A 14,497-nucleotide genomic window follows, 5' to 3' on the forward strand; every position below is an offset into this window, starting at 1 on the left:
GAACAGAGGCAAGGCATCACACCCATGAGCATTAGAGGGCAGTCAAACGCACGAATGCGCGGTGCGCACTGCCGTTTCATGTGGTACGTTCACTCGCTGTTAAAATAACTCCACGCGTTCGTCAAACACTGCGTGGAGCTTAAAAGTAACATTAATCGACCTTTCAGGCAACGGCCCTACTTCATAGGACATAATTGAGAGTTAATCAGGACTGCGATTATGAATGAGTGCGTGCGTGTTTGGGTTTTTACTCTGATGATCGTTGCTTTAGTGACTGTAAGGGTTTGGAATTGGTTCCCACGCACGCGTTTCTATCTGTGTGCACTAGGGGTCGGCACGGTTTGGCTCAAACCACCAAACCGCGGTTTGAACCGAACCAAATCGGTTTGGTTTGGCTCTGTTTGAACTGGTTCGGTTTGGTTTGGGGCTACGAAAACCGACTCGGTTTGGCTCGGACAGGGTGGAACCGGCTCAAACTAGTTTGGTTCAAGCCAACTTAAGAGGTTTGGTTTAGCTTAGTTTGGTTTGGTTTTGGTTTGGTTTGGTTCAGTCGTCGCTGGTTTGGTTTGGATTGCTCAATTTGAAACCAGTTTGAGTCGGTTCAAACCGTGCCGACCCCTAGTGTGCACGTGGCAGAGTTTAGCGGATCAACAGCGAATTAATAAATAAATAACAACGCCAACTTCTGCAGCGACGTAGCATTGCGAGCCGTTCTCAAATCACCGAAATGTTTTGGCGACGCTGCGTTCGGCAGTTGGCGCACAAACAACAATAAAAAAATCTCAGCACATTCGTAGAGTCACTCTACCTCTTCTCCAGGCTCTAGATGTGCTGTGAAGAGGGGCTATTGCTCGAAACGTCGCCTGTTATATACAGTACTACATTCTAAGGCCACACAGTGTCATGAATAAACGTGAGTTTTCATCATTGTTAAAAATACGTGTGTATTTGCACGTGTATATATTTGTGTGCATTTCAGTTTCTCCGTTTGTAAATGATAGTGTAACTCACCACAGAGTAGCTATGCCAGTGTGTTTATATTTACTACCCAGACCCAACATGTCACATCACCCTATCTACTGTGTACAGCTCAGATAAAGTACACGTGTGTGTGATGCTGTTACATACCCTCACCATGTACTATAGCTGAGTTATATACAATGCATAGTGTGCTGTATAGTGTGATGTGTAATGCTGTTACATACCCTCACCATGTACTATAGCTAAGTTATAGACATTGCATAGTGTGCTGTATAGTGTGATGTATAATGTTGTTACATACCCATACCTGTCAACCCATACGGGTTTACCCGTATTCTTGTACAAGGAAATTATGTAAAAACATTTTGTTTGTCTGTTTGTGTTTCTCCCTTGTGATGGGACTTTGTAGGATGAACGCTGAGATTTATAAGGGACACGGGGTGACCGATCACGTCTGGATCGGTCCGTAATAAAGTAGTGCACTGATAAGGGGTTGACGGCTCTGCATACCCACACCATGTGCTCGATCTGAGCTGTAAACAGTCAACGGCGAGGTTAATGTGAGAAAATGATGAGAAGTAAACTCCTCGGTTTTTTTGGTAAAGTCACGTAGATATTTTTTTTTACCGAAACAACCAAAGAGTATGGATTCCTGCAGTCACAAAAGCTTCGAATCAAGCACGATGAGAAGCGTCTGTCGTCAAAGTAAAAAAGTCACATTGGGGATAAATAGCGCGTAGTGAATTGAAAGAGACATTGATGAGGCGTCAACCATTAATGTTGTACAACAACAACAGCAGCAGCAGCTGTTGTGCGTCAACGAGATGCACCACTCGCACGCCGTTCGCCACAACGCGCTACAGACGCAGTCCATGGCGACACGGAGCCAAGGCGAATTCGTCGCTGCACTCCGACAACAGAGAAAGCGGTGGATAAAGCAAACCACTTTCTGACAATCACCCGAATGTCAACAAGACGCAGGGAACTACTAACTTTTATATTTATATACTGTAGATGTCCATAATGCAGGTTATTTGGGTTAGATGGTTCACCCCCAATAAAACTGTATAACGGATATTGGTCGCGAAAGTTTTACGTGTTAAACTACTGTGGATGTCATCTTCTTGGTTCTTTCGGTAAAGTCACGTAGAATGGAAATAATAAAAATAAAACATAATAAAATAATTCTCACGACGTTTCGACCACAACGCAAGCAGCCGTCCTCAGGTGAAGAACAGGTCTGTCAAGACGACAGAGTCTGAATGACACACCCCAGGCTTGGAGCGTATATTTAAGCTGGGAGGGAGGAGGAAGAGTGCCTTGACAAAATAATTTGCATATCAAGAGGAATTTTAGCATATTTATGGGAAATGCAGATATACGATTAGTACTTCTTGTGAAATGCGTAAGAGGTTTGGCGAGGGGTTTAAAGTTATGTTTTGCCCGTGCATTAAGCAGGATTAGCAGCATCAAAGGTAGGGGATAGCGGGAAGCATTAATAAAGGGAAGGAATGTTAATAGTCTGTAGCTGCAGTCACTAAACCACCACGTAAACAACTAAAGTATAAACTACATAGTATCATCAGTATACTAAATATACTCTCCAATAAGTTGAGCTACTAACAGTAAGTAATATATTACAATTCTATGTCGCAAAAAATATTATATTCTTCCAGCTTAACTTTATTCTCTTCCATCACACGGGTCTACAACGTACTATATACTGCCATAGACAAACCCAACATTAAATTATATACTGAATTGCTATACACCACCCTATACCTTATACATTGTAATATTACGCTATGTATTATTCTACTCACACTGTTGTATATTCACTATATAATTACGATACTATATATTACTTTGTACATTGTATTAAACATTACAATTTTATACTATTTATTATTATACAATCCGCTATACACTATACCATTGACCGTCGCGTGAAAGATACTAAGAGGAAGCAACGAAATATGTCAATGGGAGAGTGGTGTTAGGAGACTTGCAGAGGAGCAAATAATCTATTCCCTGCGGAGAATACAAGATATATAGTCAATGCCAATGAGTGGACTGCGGTCTGAAAGTCACCGTAAACACACTCAGTTAAGATCCGAAATGGTTGATTGCGTCCTTCCAATGATTGCTGAGCCAGAATCCATCTTCTCGGTTGAAATTGTCTCTGTGTTTGTATATGTGGATCGCCTCATGAACGAAACTCTCATGGTAGCCAGATGGCTTGCAGAGAACATCTGTCTTGGAGAAGTCAATATCATTTGAGCCCACTGAATTGTAACAGTGATCTGCCACGGCTGAGGTGTTTGTCCTACCGTGTTTCAAGTCTGCTTTATGTTCACGGATGCGGTCCGGGACATGTAGTTTGGTTTCCCCAATGTAACTGCTACCACAGAGGCAATTTAGTTAGTAGACGCCATGGTACTGTATGTCTGGAACCACATCTTTTACAGACGGGATCAGATCACGGATTTTATGTACTGTGTTGAATCGGACCTGGATCTTGTGTTTTATCAGGATTTTGGAGATCTTTTTGTGACCCCAGCAATGTAGGGTAAGGTGATGGTTTTGAAAGGCTCCTCAACAGGACCCTTCTTGATGGTTGGAGTGATGGCTTTGCGGATTGTGTTGTCGGAATAACCATTAGCCTTACGAGCTTGGCGTACATGTTTGAGTTCACTGGCAATGTGTTCCTGGTCGGAGATGCATTGGGCTGTATGGTATAGAGTCTTGATGAGGGAATTCTTCTGGGATGGATGGTTGTTGGAATCCGGTTTTAGGTAAGCATCCGTATGGGTGGATTTCCTGTAGACAGAATGGCTCATTGAACCATCAGGTCTCCTTTTAATTAGGACATCCAAAAAGGGTAGCTTGCCATCTTTTTCGACTTCCATGGTGAATCTGATGGCTGGGTGTATGGAATTGATGTGGTCGAAGATGTGTTATGGTGATGTGTTAACTTTCCTTGTACTTGCGCTACTATCATGTTTGTGTACTGTTTGTTATTGTAACGTTCTTACCCCGTGCTCCTACTGGACATCTGTTAAAAAGAGTTTTACAGGTCATCTGATTCCTCCTGCAGTATAAATATTCCGATTCTGATGTACGTCAGTCCATAGATGCCAAATTAATATCTGTGATAGTAACAAATCGCGTTACTGGTATCTGCTTTGATCCACATTGCTCGCCGTAGCTGCTAGGCTGTTCGGAATGTACCACTCACTCAGCGGGTGGGGGGGGGGGGGATAGCAACAATATCGCATTGACTTTAACTTTAAAACATAACAAACAAAAACAAAGCAAGATACAAAATCACTGAAACTGTTATTGTACAATGATGAACAAATTCGAATTTGAATCGACGGAATATGGTAAAGTTTTCGTCGTAAAATAGTGAAATAATGGAATAGAATCACCCCTGTGGTTGGTAATGGTTTCTCTCTCCGTGGGTCATCGCGGACAAATTATTTCCGTGTTCGTCTCCGCTGAGCTGCTCACACAGCGTCTCCTAAACAGTTCACACCTCGTCAATGGTAATCAATATCTCACGATATTATAAACATAAAGGATTTTTGTTCAAATATATTCTATGAGCCACAGTGAGAAACTATTCTGGGTGCATCCTCGGGTCATGGCAAGCGCAGCTCCCGCTGAGAACAAGGACTGTGACTTGACCTGTTCCATCTGCCTGGACACGTTTGACTGCTCTCCACGTTGAGCTGCGGCCACTCGTTCTGCCTCCAGTGCCTGGAGGACGCCTGGAAGGAGACAGACTCCTACTGCTGCCCGCAGTGCCGCAAGACCTTCCCTCGACGACCCCAGCTGACCAGGAACGTGACGATCGCCAACCTCATAGAGCAGCTGCGAGTGACTGAGACAATGGCTGCTGCTGGTGTTGTTTTCTGTGACAACTGCCCAAAAGGCAAGACGCTTGCAGTGAAGACCTGCCTCAGGTGTGAGACGTCCTTCTGCAGGGAACACCTCATGCCTCGCCTGGAAAATACGATGTTTAAAGATCACGTCCTGGTTTAATCAGATGTGAACCCTGAAGAACGCAAGTGCAAGACGCACAACGAGGAGCTCAAGTTCTACTGCAAGCAAGACCTGAGCCTCGTGTGCAGGGACTGCACCATCGCAGGAGACCACACGGGTCATAAGTTTATCACACTGGAGGATGAGCATCAGACACGGAAGGTGAGGCCCGCGTGGGTTGAGTTGGAGTCACTCCACCCTTCTCAGCAAGATGGCGGCAGCGTGATGGAAGCGTGTGAATGGCTCTGCATGAGTGTGAATGAGTGTGAACTGTGTGTGAGAATGTGAGTGTGTGTGAGAGGGAGACGTGATTTTCTTTTTTAGATCGCTGTTGTTGAGATCGCTGTTGTCCTGTGTGTGGTGGGGAGCGCGCGTGGTGCGCGCGTGTGTGTGTGTCACCCAGCGGTGTCCACGGCGTCGGTGATGGGTGTGTGTTCGTGTGGTGGGCGTGTGTGCGTGTGGTGAGCGTGTGTGCGTGTGGTGAGCGTGTGTGCTTGTGGTGAGCGTGTGTGCGTGTGGTGAGCGTGTGGTGAGCGTGGTGAGCGTGTGGTGAGCGTGGTGAGCGTGTGGTGAGCGTGGTGAGCGTGTGGTGAGCGTGGTGAGCGTGTGGTGAGCGTGGTGAGCGTGTGGTGAGCGTGGTGAGCGTGTGGTGAGCGTGGTGAACGTGTGTGCGCGTGGTGAGTGTGTGTGTGCGTGTGGTGAGTGTGTTTGCACACACGCGGCTCAGGGGCCCGAGGCTGAGCGCGGGGACCACCACCACAACCACGGCCACCACCACAACCACGGCCACCACCGCAGCAGCACTAACCACAACCACCCACACCACCACAACAACAACGACCGCAGCCACCAACACCAACAACATCTGCCCACACCCCGTCGGGGCCTGCGTCGGGGCCTGCTCGAGGCGGCCTACTTCGAGGAGGGCTACTTCGAGGAGGGCGCTCGTCAAACAGGCGAGAAACCGTACATGTGCGACGAGTGCGGCAAGACATTACTCACGCTCGGCCTACCTGTACGTTTTCACGTGTGTGTTTAACTGTTGTGGTTTTTTGTTATTTTAAAGATGGCAGTTCTGCTGTGTATTCTACTGCTGTCCCTCCCGGTCATATCTAGTGCCAAACACAACTCCACCACTGGCAGCCCTCGTTATTTCGAGTCCATAGTTCATGCTCCATTTGCCACTACACCTGCTAGTGAAACAGCTTATAGCCACTTATACACTCCATCATTGTATCTTTTTAAGCCCTATCTCTGTCCTATTACTTCACCAGCACTCCTTCCTAACTTCATTATGCTCTTAAAAATGTCACCATACGCAAGCAGCTGCTATTCGTCCAAGGTTCGTCGCTCTTCATCCATTCACAGAAAATACTTGTGCAAACTATTAATTCTAATTTTCTTATTTCTGGGAGGTATTGAGCTTCATCCTGGCCCAAATGTAAAGAACTCATTTAATTCTGTAGATTTTTCTGGCAGAAAAGGTGTTGGTGTTCTACATGTCAACATCAGAGGTCTTGTGATTAAATTAAGTCAACTTAAACTAGAAGTGGCAAATCTGGACCCAGACATTTTCTGCCTTACAGAAACATTTCTCACTCCGGTCGTCATTGACTTGCAGATTACGATTGACAACTACAACCTTTTTCGACTTGACCGAGGGTCTAAAGGAGGTGGAATTGCCATATATGTTCGTAGTACTATTGCGTGTTCACCAGCTCATTCCTTGTTAAAGAAACATTGCTTTGAAGGTCTGGCTCTCAGAATCACTCTCCCTAAAAATCAACAGATATTGGTAGTGTGCTGCTATAGACCGCCTAGTGGTAAGGATGTTGAAGCTGGGAACGCACTGAGGGAGCTTCTTGGGGGCCTTGCTAAAGGTGAAATCATTTTAATGGGTGATCTCAATTGGAATTGGCTAAACCCGCTGGCCGTGGCCCCAAATTTTGCAGATGAATTTAACCTATTTCAATTAATAAATGCCCCTACAAGACCCAACCTAAAAAACCCGGGACAGTCATTTCTGCTTGACGTCCTATTAACAAATGCCCCTCACAATTTCGTGCTGACTGGTGTCCTGGTTAATAACCTTAGCGATCACTCCTTCATATTTGGGGAGAGATCATCAGCCAGACAGAAAGCCCCCCCCCTAAATTGGTTGAGAAGCACTCCATGAGACACTTCAGCATTCAGGCATTTACTAATGGTGTGCTTCACTCAGATATTGACAAGGTCTGTGATATGCCCAACCTGACTACGGCTTGGAGACCTTCAGGTACACGTTTTTCCAAATTCTTAACAAACATGCTCCGTTGGTTAAAATTTAAACTAAAGGCAACCGCCCACCATGGTTTGATCCCTTGATTACTAAGCTCATGAAAACTAGGGACAAGGCTTGGGCATGTGCTCAGAAAAGTAATTTGGTCCATGACTGGCTAGAATACAGGATTTTAAGGAATAGATGCGTCAAAAAATACGGCATGCAAAAAGTGCATACTTTTCCTCCACTCTCCTGGAATCACATGGAAATGCCAGGATCTTCTGGAAAACAATCAAAAGTATCGAAAAGGCATCTAACACAGATAATCTGCCCGTTGAGCTTAACCAAAATGGGGAATATTTTTCAGATCCCCAAAAAATAGTTGACAATTTTAACCTTCATTTTTCTGAAGCTGGTACCCGATTTGATAATGTATTGGGAGTCACCCCTGCTCATGCAAATTCCTACACCCCTATCCAAACATTAAGCGAATTTAGTTTTCAGCCAATCCACGAAAGTAATGTTCAGAAACAACTTTCCTACCTCAAAGGGTCCTCCTCTACCAGAGCAGAGAGTATTCCCGTCTTTGCTCTACTAACTGTTGGTTACCTAATATACAAACCTATAGCCCATATTTTCAACCTGTCCATCAAAGAAGCATCAATACCTCTAGAATGGAAACATTCATATGTTCGTCCACTTCACAAAGGGGGCCCTAAAGATGATCCAGATAACTACCGACCTATTTAAATTTTGTCCCCGTTGATGAAAATTTTTGAAAAATTATTGAACTACCAAATTAGCAGTTTCCTGTCCGACAACAATCTATTACATCAAAACCAATCTGGGTTCCAAAAAAATACAGCACCACATCTGCTGCATTAGACTCTTTGAATTACATTTACAGTAGCCTTGATAATAAGCAGTACTGCGCCAGTCTTTTTCTTGACTTGTCCAAAGCCTTTGATACAGTCCACCACAACACCCTGCTTAGTAAACTAAGTTGCCTACGTTTCTCCAAACACGCAGTAGAATGGTTAAAAAATTACCACTCTTTTCGCACCCAAACTGTACTCACAGATGGTTGGAGGTCAAACAGTGTTAAGATAACAAAAGGGGTTCCACAGTGTTCAATCCTCGGCCCCCTCTTGTTCTCTATGTCAATAAATTGGACACTGACCTGGATCATTCCAGGGTAAATCTTTTTGCAGATGACACGATACTGATTACTGCTGGCCGCTCTCCGGATGACGTGATTGCTAAACTCCAGGGTGATTTCAACAAACTACAACATCAGCTAGTTGCTCTTAAACTAGTCCTGAATACCTCCAAAACCAAGGTGCTATGCTTCTCACCAGGACTAAAGCAGGAAGTTATTTTTCCCCAATTACATTCCTTAAATAATTATCAAATAGATCAAGTCAAAATCTATAAGTATCTTGGGGTCATTCTTGATTCAAAACTGAAATTTGAAGATCACATTGATTATTTTGGTAAAAAGACAAAAATAAAAATTGGTTTTCTGTATCGACACAAGCACTGCTTCCCCCCTATGTTCCGTTTGGAATTGATAAAAGCTACCATACTGCCTCTACTTGATTACTGTGACATCGTGTATAAATCAGCCCCAATTACTGTACTTAAGAAGCTTGACTCAATGTATCACTCGGCCTTAAGATTTGCATTGAACTGCCCACATAGGACTCACCACTGTGATCTCTACATTGGGTCAAACTTAACATCTCCCAATGTTCGACGGCTTGTGCATCAGATCTTATTTATTCATGATGTACTTACAAAAAAATCCGCAGATTACCTGCTGGATCTCCTCTCTGTTTCAAAGAACAAATTTGACCTAAGGTCTTCGCTCATTTACCAGCTTCACATTCCCTATTGCCGTACAAATACTGGAGGAAGGGCCTTTGATATTGATGCCCCCAGGGTCTGGAATGCTATTGCCAATAAACTGCAACTTGAATCACTTACTATGAGATTTTCACTCAAAACTGCTCTAGAGGAGTTGTACACCCCTAGCTTCCACCGAAATTTAGTGGCCTAAAATACAATGTTTCGCTCCGGATGATCGCTGCAAAGTATGATCTGTGTTTTAGTGTGCTGATCTTAAAGGTGCATTGAAAAATGTTGATACTCCGACTGATGCTCCTACTGTTGTGGAGTGACTCATGCAGCCAGCTATGGCTGCAGAATTTGGTAGTACATGTTGTTTACGTCGTTTATTGTGAAAATTCGGTCACAGTTCCTATGACCACTGTTTCATTGCTTTTATGGCTTTATTTTGGTGATTTTCGAAAAGTTTTTTGGTTTGGCCATGTTTGTTGTAGTACAGAGTTAGACTGATGGCCTTAATCTAAGTTGTCTTGTGGTTGTTGTTGTTTGACTTGCATCCCACTGGGATTTTTGCACACAGTGTTGGTGTACGGTGCTTTTTCTGCAATATTTTGCTGTCTTTTCTTGGATTTTCTGTTTGCACATAGTCACTATCAGATGTATTCTTGTTCATGTTTTTTGTTTGTTGCGGTTGCACCCGATTCAAGAGCCGAATGGCTCACAGGGCTATACCTAATAAATGAACTTGATCTTGAACCGCTTTCTTTGTTGTCGGAGTGCAGCGACGAATTCGCCTTGGCTCCGTGTCGCCATGGACTGCGTCTGTAGCGCGTTGTGGCGAACGACGTGCGAGTGGTGCAGCTCGTTGACGCACAGCAGCTGCTGCTGCTGTTGTTGTTGTACAACATTAATGGTTGATGCCTCATCAATGTCTCTTTCAATTCACTACGCGCGATTTTATCACCGATGTGACTTTTTACTTTGACGACAGACACTTATCATCGTTCTTGATTTGAAGCTTTCGTGACTGCAGGAATCCATACTCTTTGGTTGTTTCGGTAAAACATATCTACGTGACTTTACCGAAAGAACCAAGGAGTTTACATCTCATCATTTTCTCACAAAAACCTCGCCGTTGACTGTTTACAGCTCGGATCTAGCACATGGTGTGAGTATGCAGAGCTGTCAACCCCTTATCAGTGCCCTACTTTATTACGGACCAATCCAGACGTGATTGGTCACCCCGTGTCCCTTATAAATCTCAGCGTTCATCCTACAAAGTCCCATCACAAGGGAGAAACACAAACAAATAGACAAACAACATGTTTTTACTCAATTTCCCTGTACAAGAATACGGGTAAACCCGTATGGGTTGACAGGTTTGTGTATGTAACAACATTACACATCACACTATACTGCACACTATGTACTGCATATAACTCAGCTATAGTACATGGTGAGGATATGTAACAACATTACACACACTATACAGCACACTATGCACTGTATGTAACTCAGCTATAGTACATGGTGAGGGTATGTAACAACATTACACACACGTGTACTTTATCTGAGCTGTACACAGTAGATAGGGTGATGTGTCATGTTATAGACAACCTCATCGCTTGGGGTCTGGGTAGTAAATATAAACACACTCGCATAGCTACTCAGTGGTGTGAGTTACACTGTTATAGACACGTAGAAACTGAAATGCACAAACATATATACGTGCAAATACACACGCATTTTTAACGATGGAAACTCACTCTAGATTCGTTGCTTTCGTGACTGCAGGAATCCATACGCTTTGGTTCTTTCGGTAAAGTCACATAGGTATAAAATAAAAATAAATCACGTTTCGATTGCAACACAAGCAATCATCATGTGGGAAAACCACAGCAATAATTATTTTTTCTCCCACTTAAGCAAAAAAAAAATTATTGCTGTGGTTTTCCCACCTGATGATGATTGCTTGTGTTGCAATCGAAATGTCGTGATTTATTTTTATTTTATACGTACGTGACTGTACCGAAAAAATACAGGATGATGGAAACTCACGTTTATTCATGACACTGTATGGCCTTCGAAGGTAGTACTGTATACAAAACAGGAGACGTTCGAGCAACGGTCCCTGTTCACAGCACATCGCGAGCCCGGAGAAGATGTAGAGCGAGTCTACGGATGTGCTGATATTGTTTTGTTGCCAAACGCAGCGTCGCCAAAACATTTCGGTGATTTGAGAACCGGCTCGCCATGCTACGGCGCTACAGAAGTTGGCGTTGTTATTTATTTATTAATTCGCTGTTGATCCGCTAAACTCTGCCACGTGCACACAGAGAGAAACGCGTGCGTGGGAACCAATTCCAAACCCTTACAGTCACTCAAGCAACGATCATCAGAGTCAAACCAAAACACGCACGCACTCATTCAGAATCGCCCTTCTGCTTTATCTCTCAATTATGTCCTATTAATAGGTCCGTTGCCTGAAACGTCGTTTAATATATGTTACCTTTAAGGGCCATGCAGTGTTATTTGACGAACGCGTGGAGTTATTTTGTGACATCGAGAGAACGTCCCACGTGAACCGGCAGTGAGCACCGCGCATTCGTGCGTTTGACTGCCTTCTGATGCTCGTGGGTGCGATGCCTTGGCTCTGTTCTTGGCTCTGTATCAATGTGTTTCACTTTGTATATTAACGTAAACCGTGTAGGATGTAGATTTTAACGTTTTTATTTGGAGTGATTAGATGGTAACTCCCTCGCCTGGTCTGCAGGTCGTGGTTTCGATTCCGACCCCGATGCTTGCTGCATATTAGGAGTTTGCGTGTCTCTCTTTCTGCCCATGATCGTTTTTTCCCTCCACATTTTGAATCAACATCACGCGTTTAGAGTATTAGGCGACTGCTATACATTTCCACATGATAAGCCACTTCGTTGAGTTATCATCTGTGATGGCCAGATCGTTTCTGAAAAAGAGCTACATTGCTCAGTCTGCCTTACCTGGTAAAATATAACAAAATATAGTCCATAGTTAATCTTTTATTGGACTGTTTACGCATGTGTCACTTGACACCATGGACACCCTTGCGAATGAGAAGTTAAAATGAGCGACTTTCCAGATAAAATATTTTAACCATCAACATCCTGGGGGCTCACAACATCGGAGATGAACAAGGAAGACAACATTATTTAGCACGAGGTTACAAACCTCAGGAGACACTCCGTGGAAATGTGCTCAGGTGGTCAAGGTCACAGACACGAGCTTCGTATCGTACGCAGCGGTCTAGACACACCGTGAGACACGTTATAGGGTCGGCTTTGACCACTTCCAGACGGGAGCCAGGTCCACTCGCTCCGCTCTCAGTAGGAGCTGAGCTCGCCACGACTCTCAGTTGCTTCTCACCGATAGCCGCTCGCTGTGGCTGAGAGACGCTGTCCCAGGAGCGCACACGGCTGCGACGAACCAAGAAACGAATCGACTCACCTGCGCAGACAGGAGCGTTGCATTCACACCGCGGTGTTGGGGTTTACGGGTCGCGATTTCTACAAAACCCAGTGGCCAGGCAAACGGTGATGGTTTGTTCCTTGGACTGATGTCGTCGTCTATGGTGAGGCTTTGTGGATTTCTGCACCAAAACGTGCCGTGTAAAAAAATATTATAAAAGGTTTTAAAAAAAAGTATGTCGTCTCTATCATTGTCATTTATTTATTCTGGATTTATTTTAGCTTAACTGTTCAAAAAATTGTCTTTAAAAAATAGTCAACTTATTATTGTTTATCATTTCACAAATCATCTCCCAACTTCACGTGTGAATGAGTGGGGGATCAGATGGGAGGGGAGGAGTGTAATCGTGTGGGTGGTTGAGGAGGTGTGTGTGGGTGGAGATTGGTGTTTTAGTGGTTAGTGCGCTGTGTTATGAACCTACTGATCCAAGTTCAATTCCCACTCATGGCCACCAACACCAATGACCATTGTCTGAACCGATAATGGGCCTCCCTTAGGTCGATTCAGCCTCAAATGAGTACCTGGTGTAGAGTTTAAATATCACTACTCGGGAGACAAAGGCGGCAGGGCTTGGTGCTGGCCACCCACCCACTCGTGTACTGTGCTGGCCTTCCGAGATGCTCGCTAATAGCACTTGCCCAACAGTCTGTTCAGGCTATACGGGGGATCTTTGTCTTTGTGCGGGTGGGTGAGTGAGCGGGTTTGCAGGTGATCAGGTGGGAGGGAGATCAGCCGGGAATGGGTGCTTGAATATGCATGAGGTGGGCAGGTGGGAGGGTGGCAGGATGGGTTGGTGTATGGCCGAGCAGGTGTGAGTGTGGGCAGGTGGGAGGGAGAGGCCCTTTAGATGGCTGGGGGGGTAGTAGGTTAGGGAGTGGCAGGTGTCAGGTAGGAGAGTGTTGGGTGCAGGTGAGTGGGTGGTGGTCATCATTACCAAGCGTTGTCATTATTATCATCATCGTGCTCTTCATCATCATCCATCAGTCAGGGTCCATTCATCATCATAGCTTATGGTGACGAGGAACAAGCAAACCCCCTGAGAGTGCAACTATAAATACCACGAGACGCGGTATGGAATGTGGACCAAGGCTACAGACAGCACTTACCTGTGAAGGCGTAAGCTGTAGATTTACAAACCGTGTCCGGGTTTAATCTCCGATAATATAACATCCATACAAACAAAACAACAGTAACCATCCCCAAAAAATACATGTTTACACAAGTCAGTCAGACTCAGCTATGAGAGAGTCACATTCACAGCCTGGATGAAAATCTTGAAAATAGATTGTCTGATTTCATTTTTTATTCACCCTAAACACATTGACCCCTGACCCACAATACAATGTAATTACAATTCACAGGTAACCCAGAACCCAATCAAATATATGCATATTTTCGCGATCTAACCCATTAAAACTTTATAATTGATAATATTGGTCGTGAAAGCCTATGTGTTAAAGTCGATTTGTTTAACCAGGATGAGTTTCGGTTGCACGAGTGATGATCATGATGCTGCTGCTGCTGATGATTATGTTATTGCTGATAATGATTATATTATTATTGATGCTGATGGTTCTACTCCTGCTGCTGATAATGATGGAGCTACTGCTGTTGATGCTGTTGCTCCTGTTACTAATTCTGCTGCTGATACTTATGCTGATGATGATGATCCAGTCGAGTTGAATTAAAATTTAGCGAGATGAGAACTCAAGAGATCAGGACGAGTCTCATTGACAAGAGTGACCTGGGTCACAAAAATGAAAGAAGCAAAACAAGTCAAACCCATGCCAGCAATGAAGCAAATAGAAATCTCACCCACAGCCCAGAGCACAATGCGATTCGCGTTCACACAAGTAC

The sequence above is a fragment of the Lampetra planeri genome, chromosome 45 (genome assembly GCF_965212315.1).
Source record: "Lampetra planeri chromosome 45, kcLamPlan1.2.h2, whole genome shotgun sequence".
In the NCBI taxonomy this organism is placed as follows: Eukaryota; Metazoa; Chordata; class Hyperoartia; order Petromyzontiformes; family Petromyzontidae; genus Lampetra; species Lampetra planeri.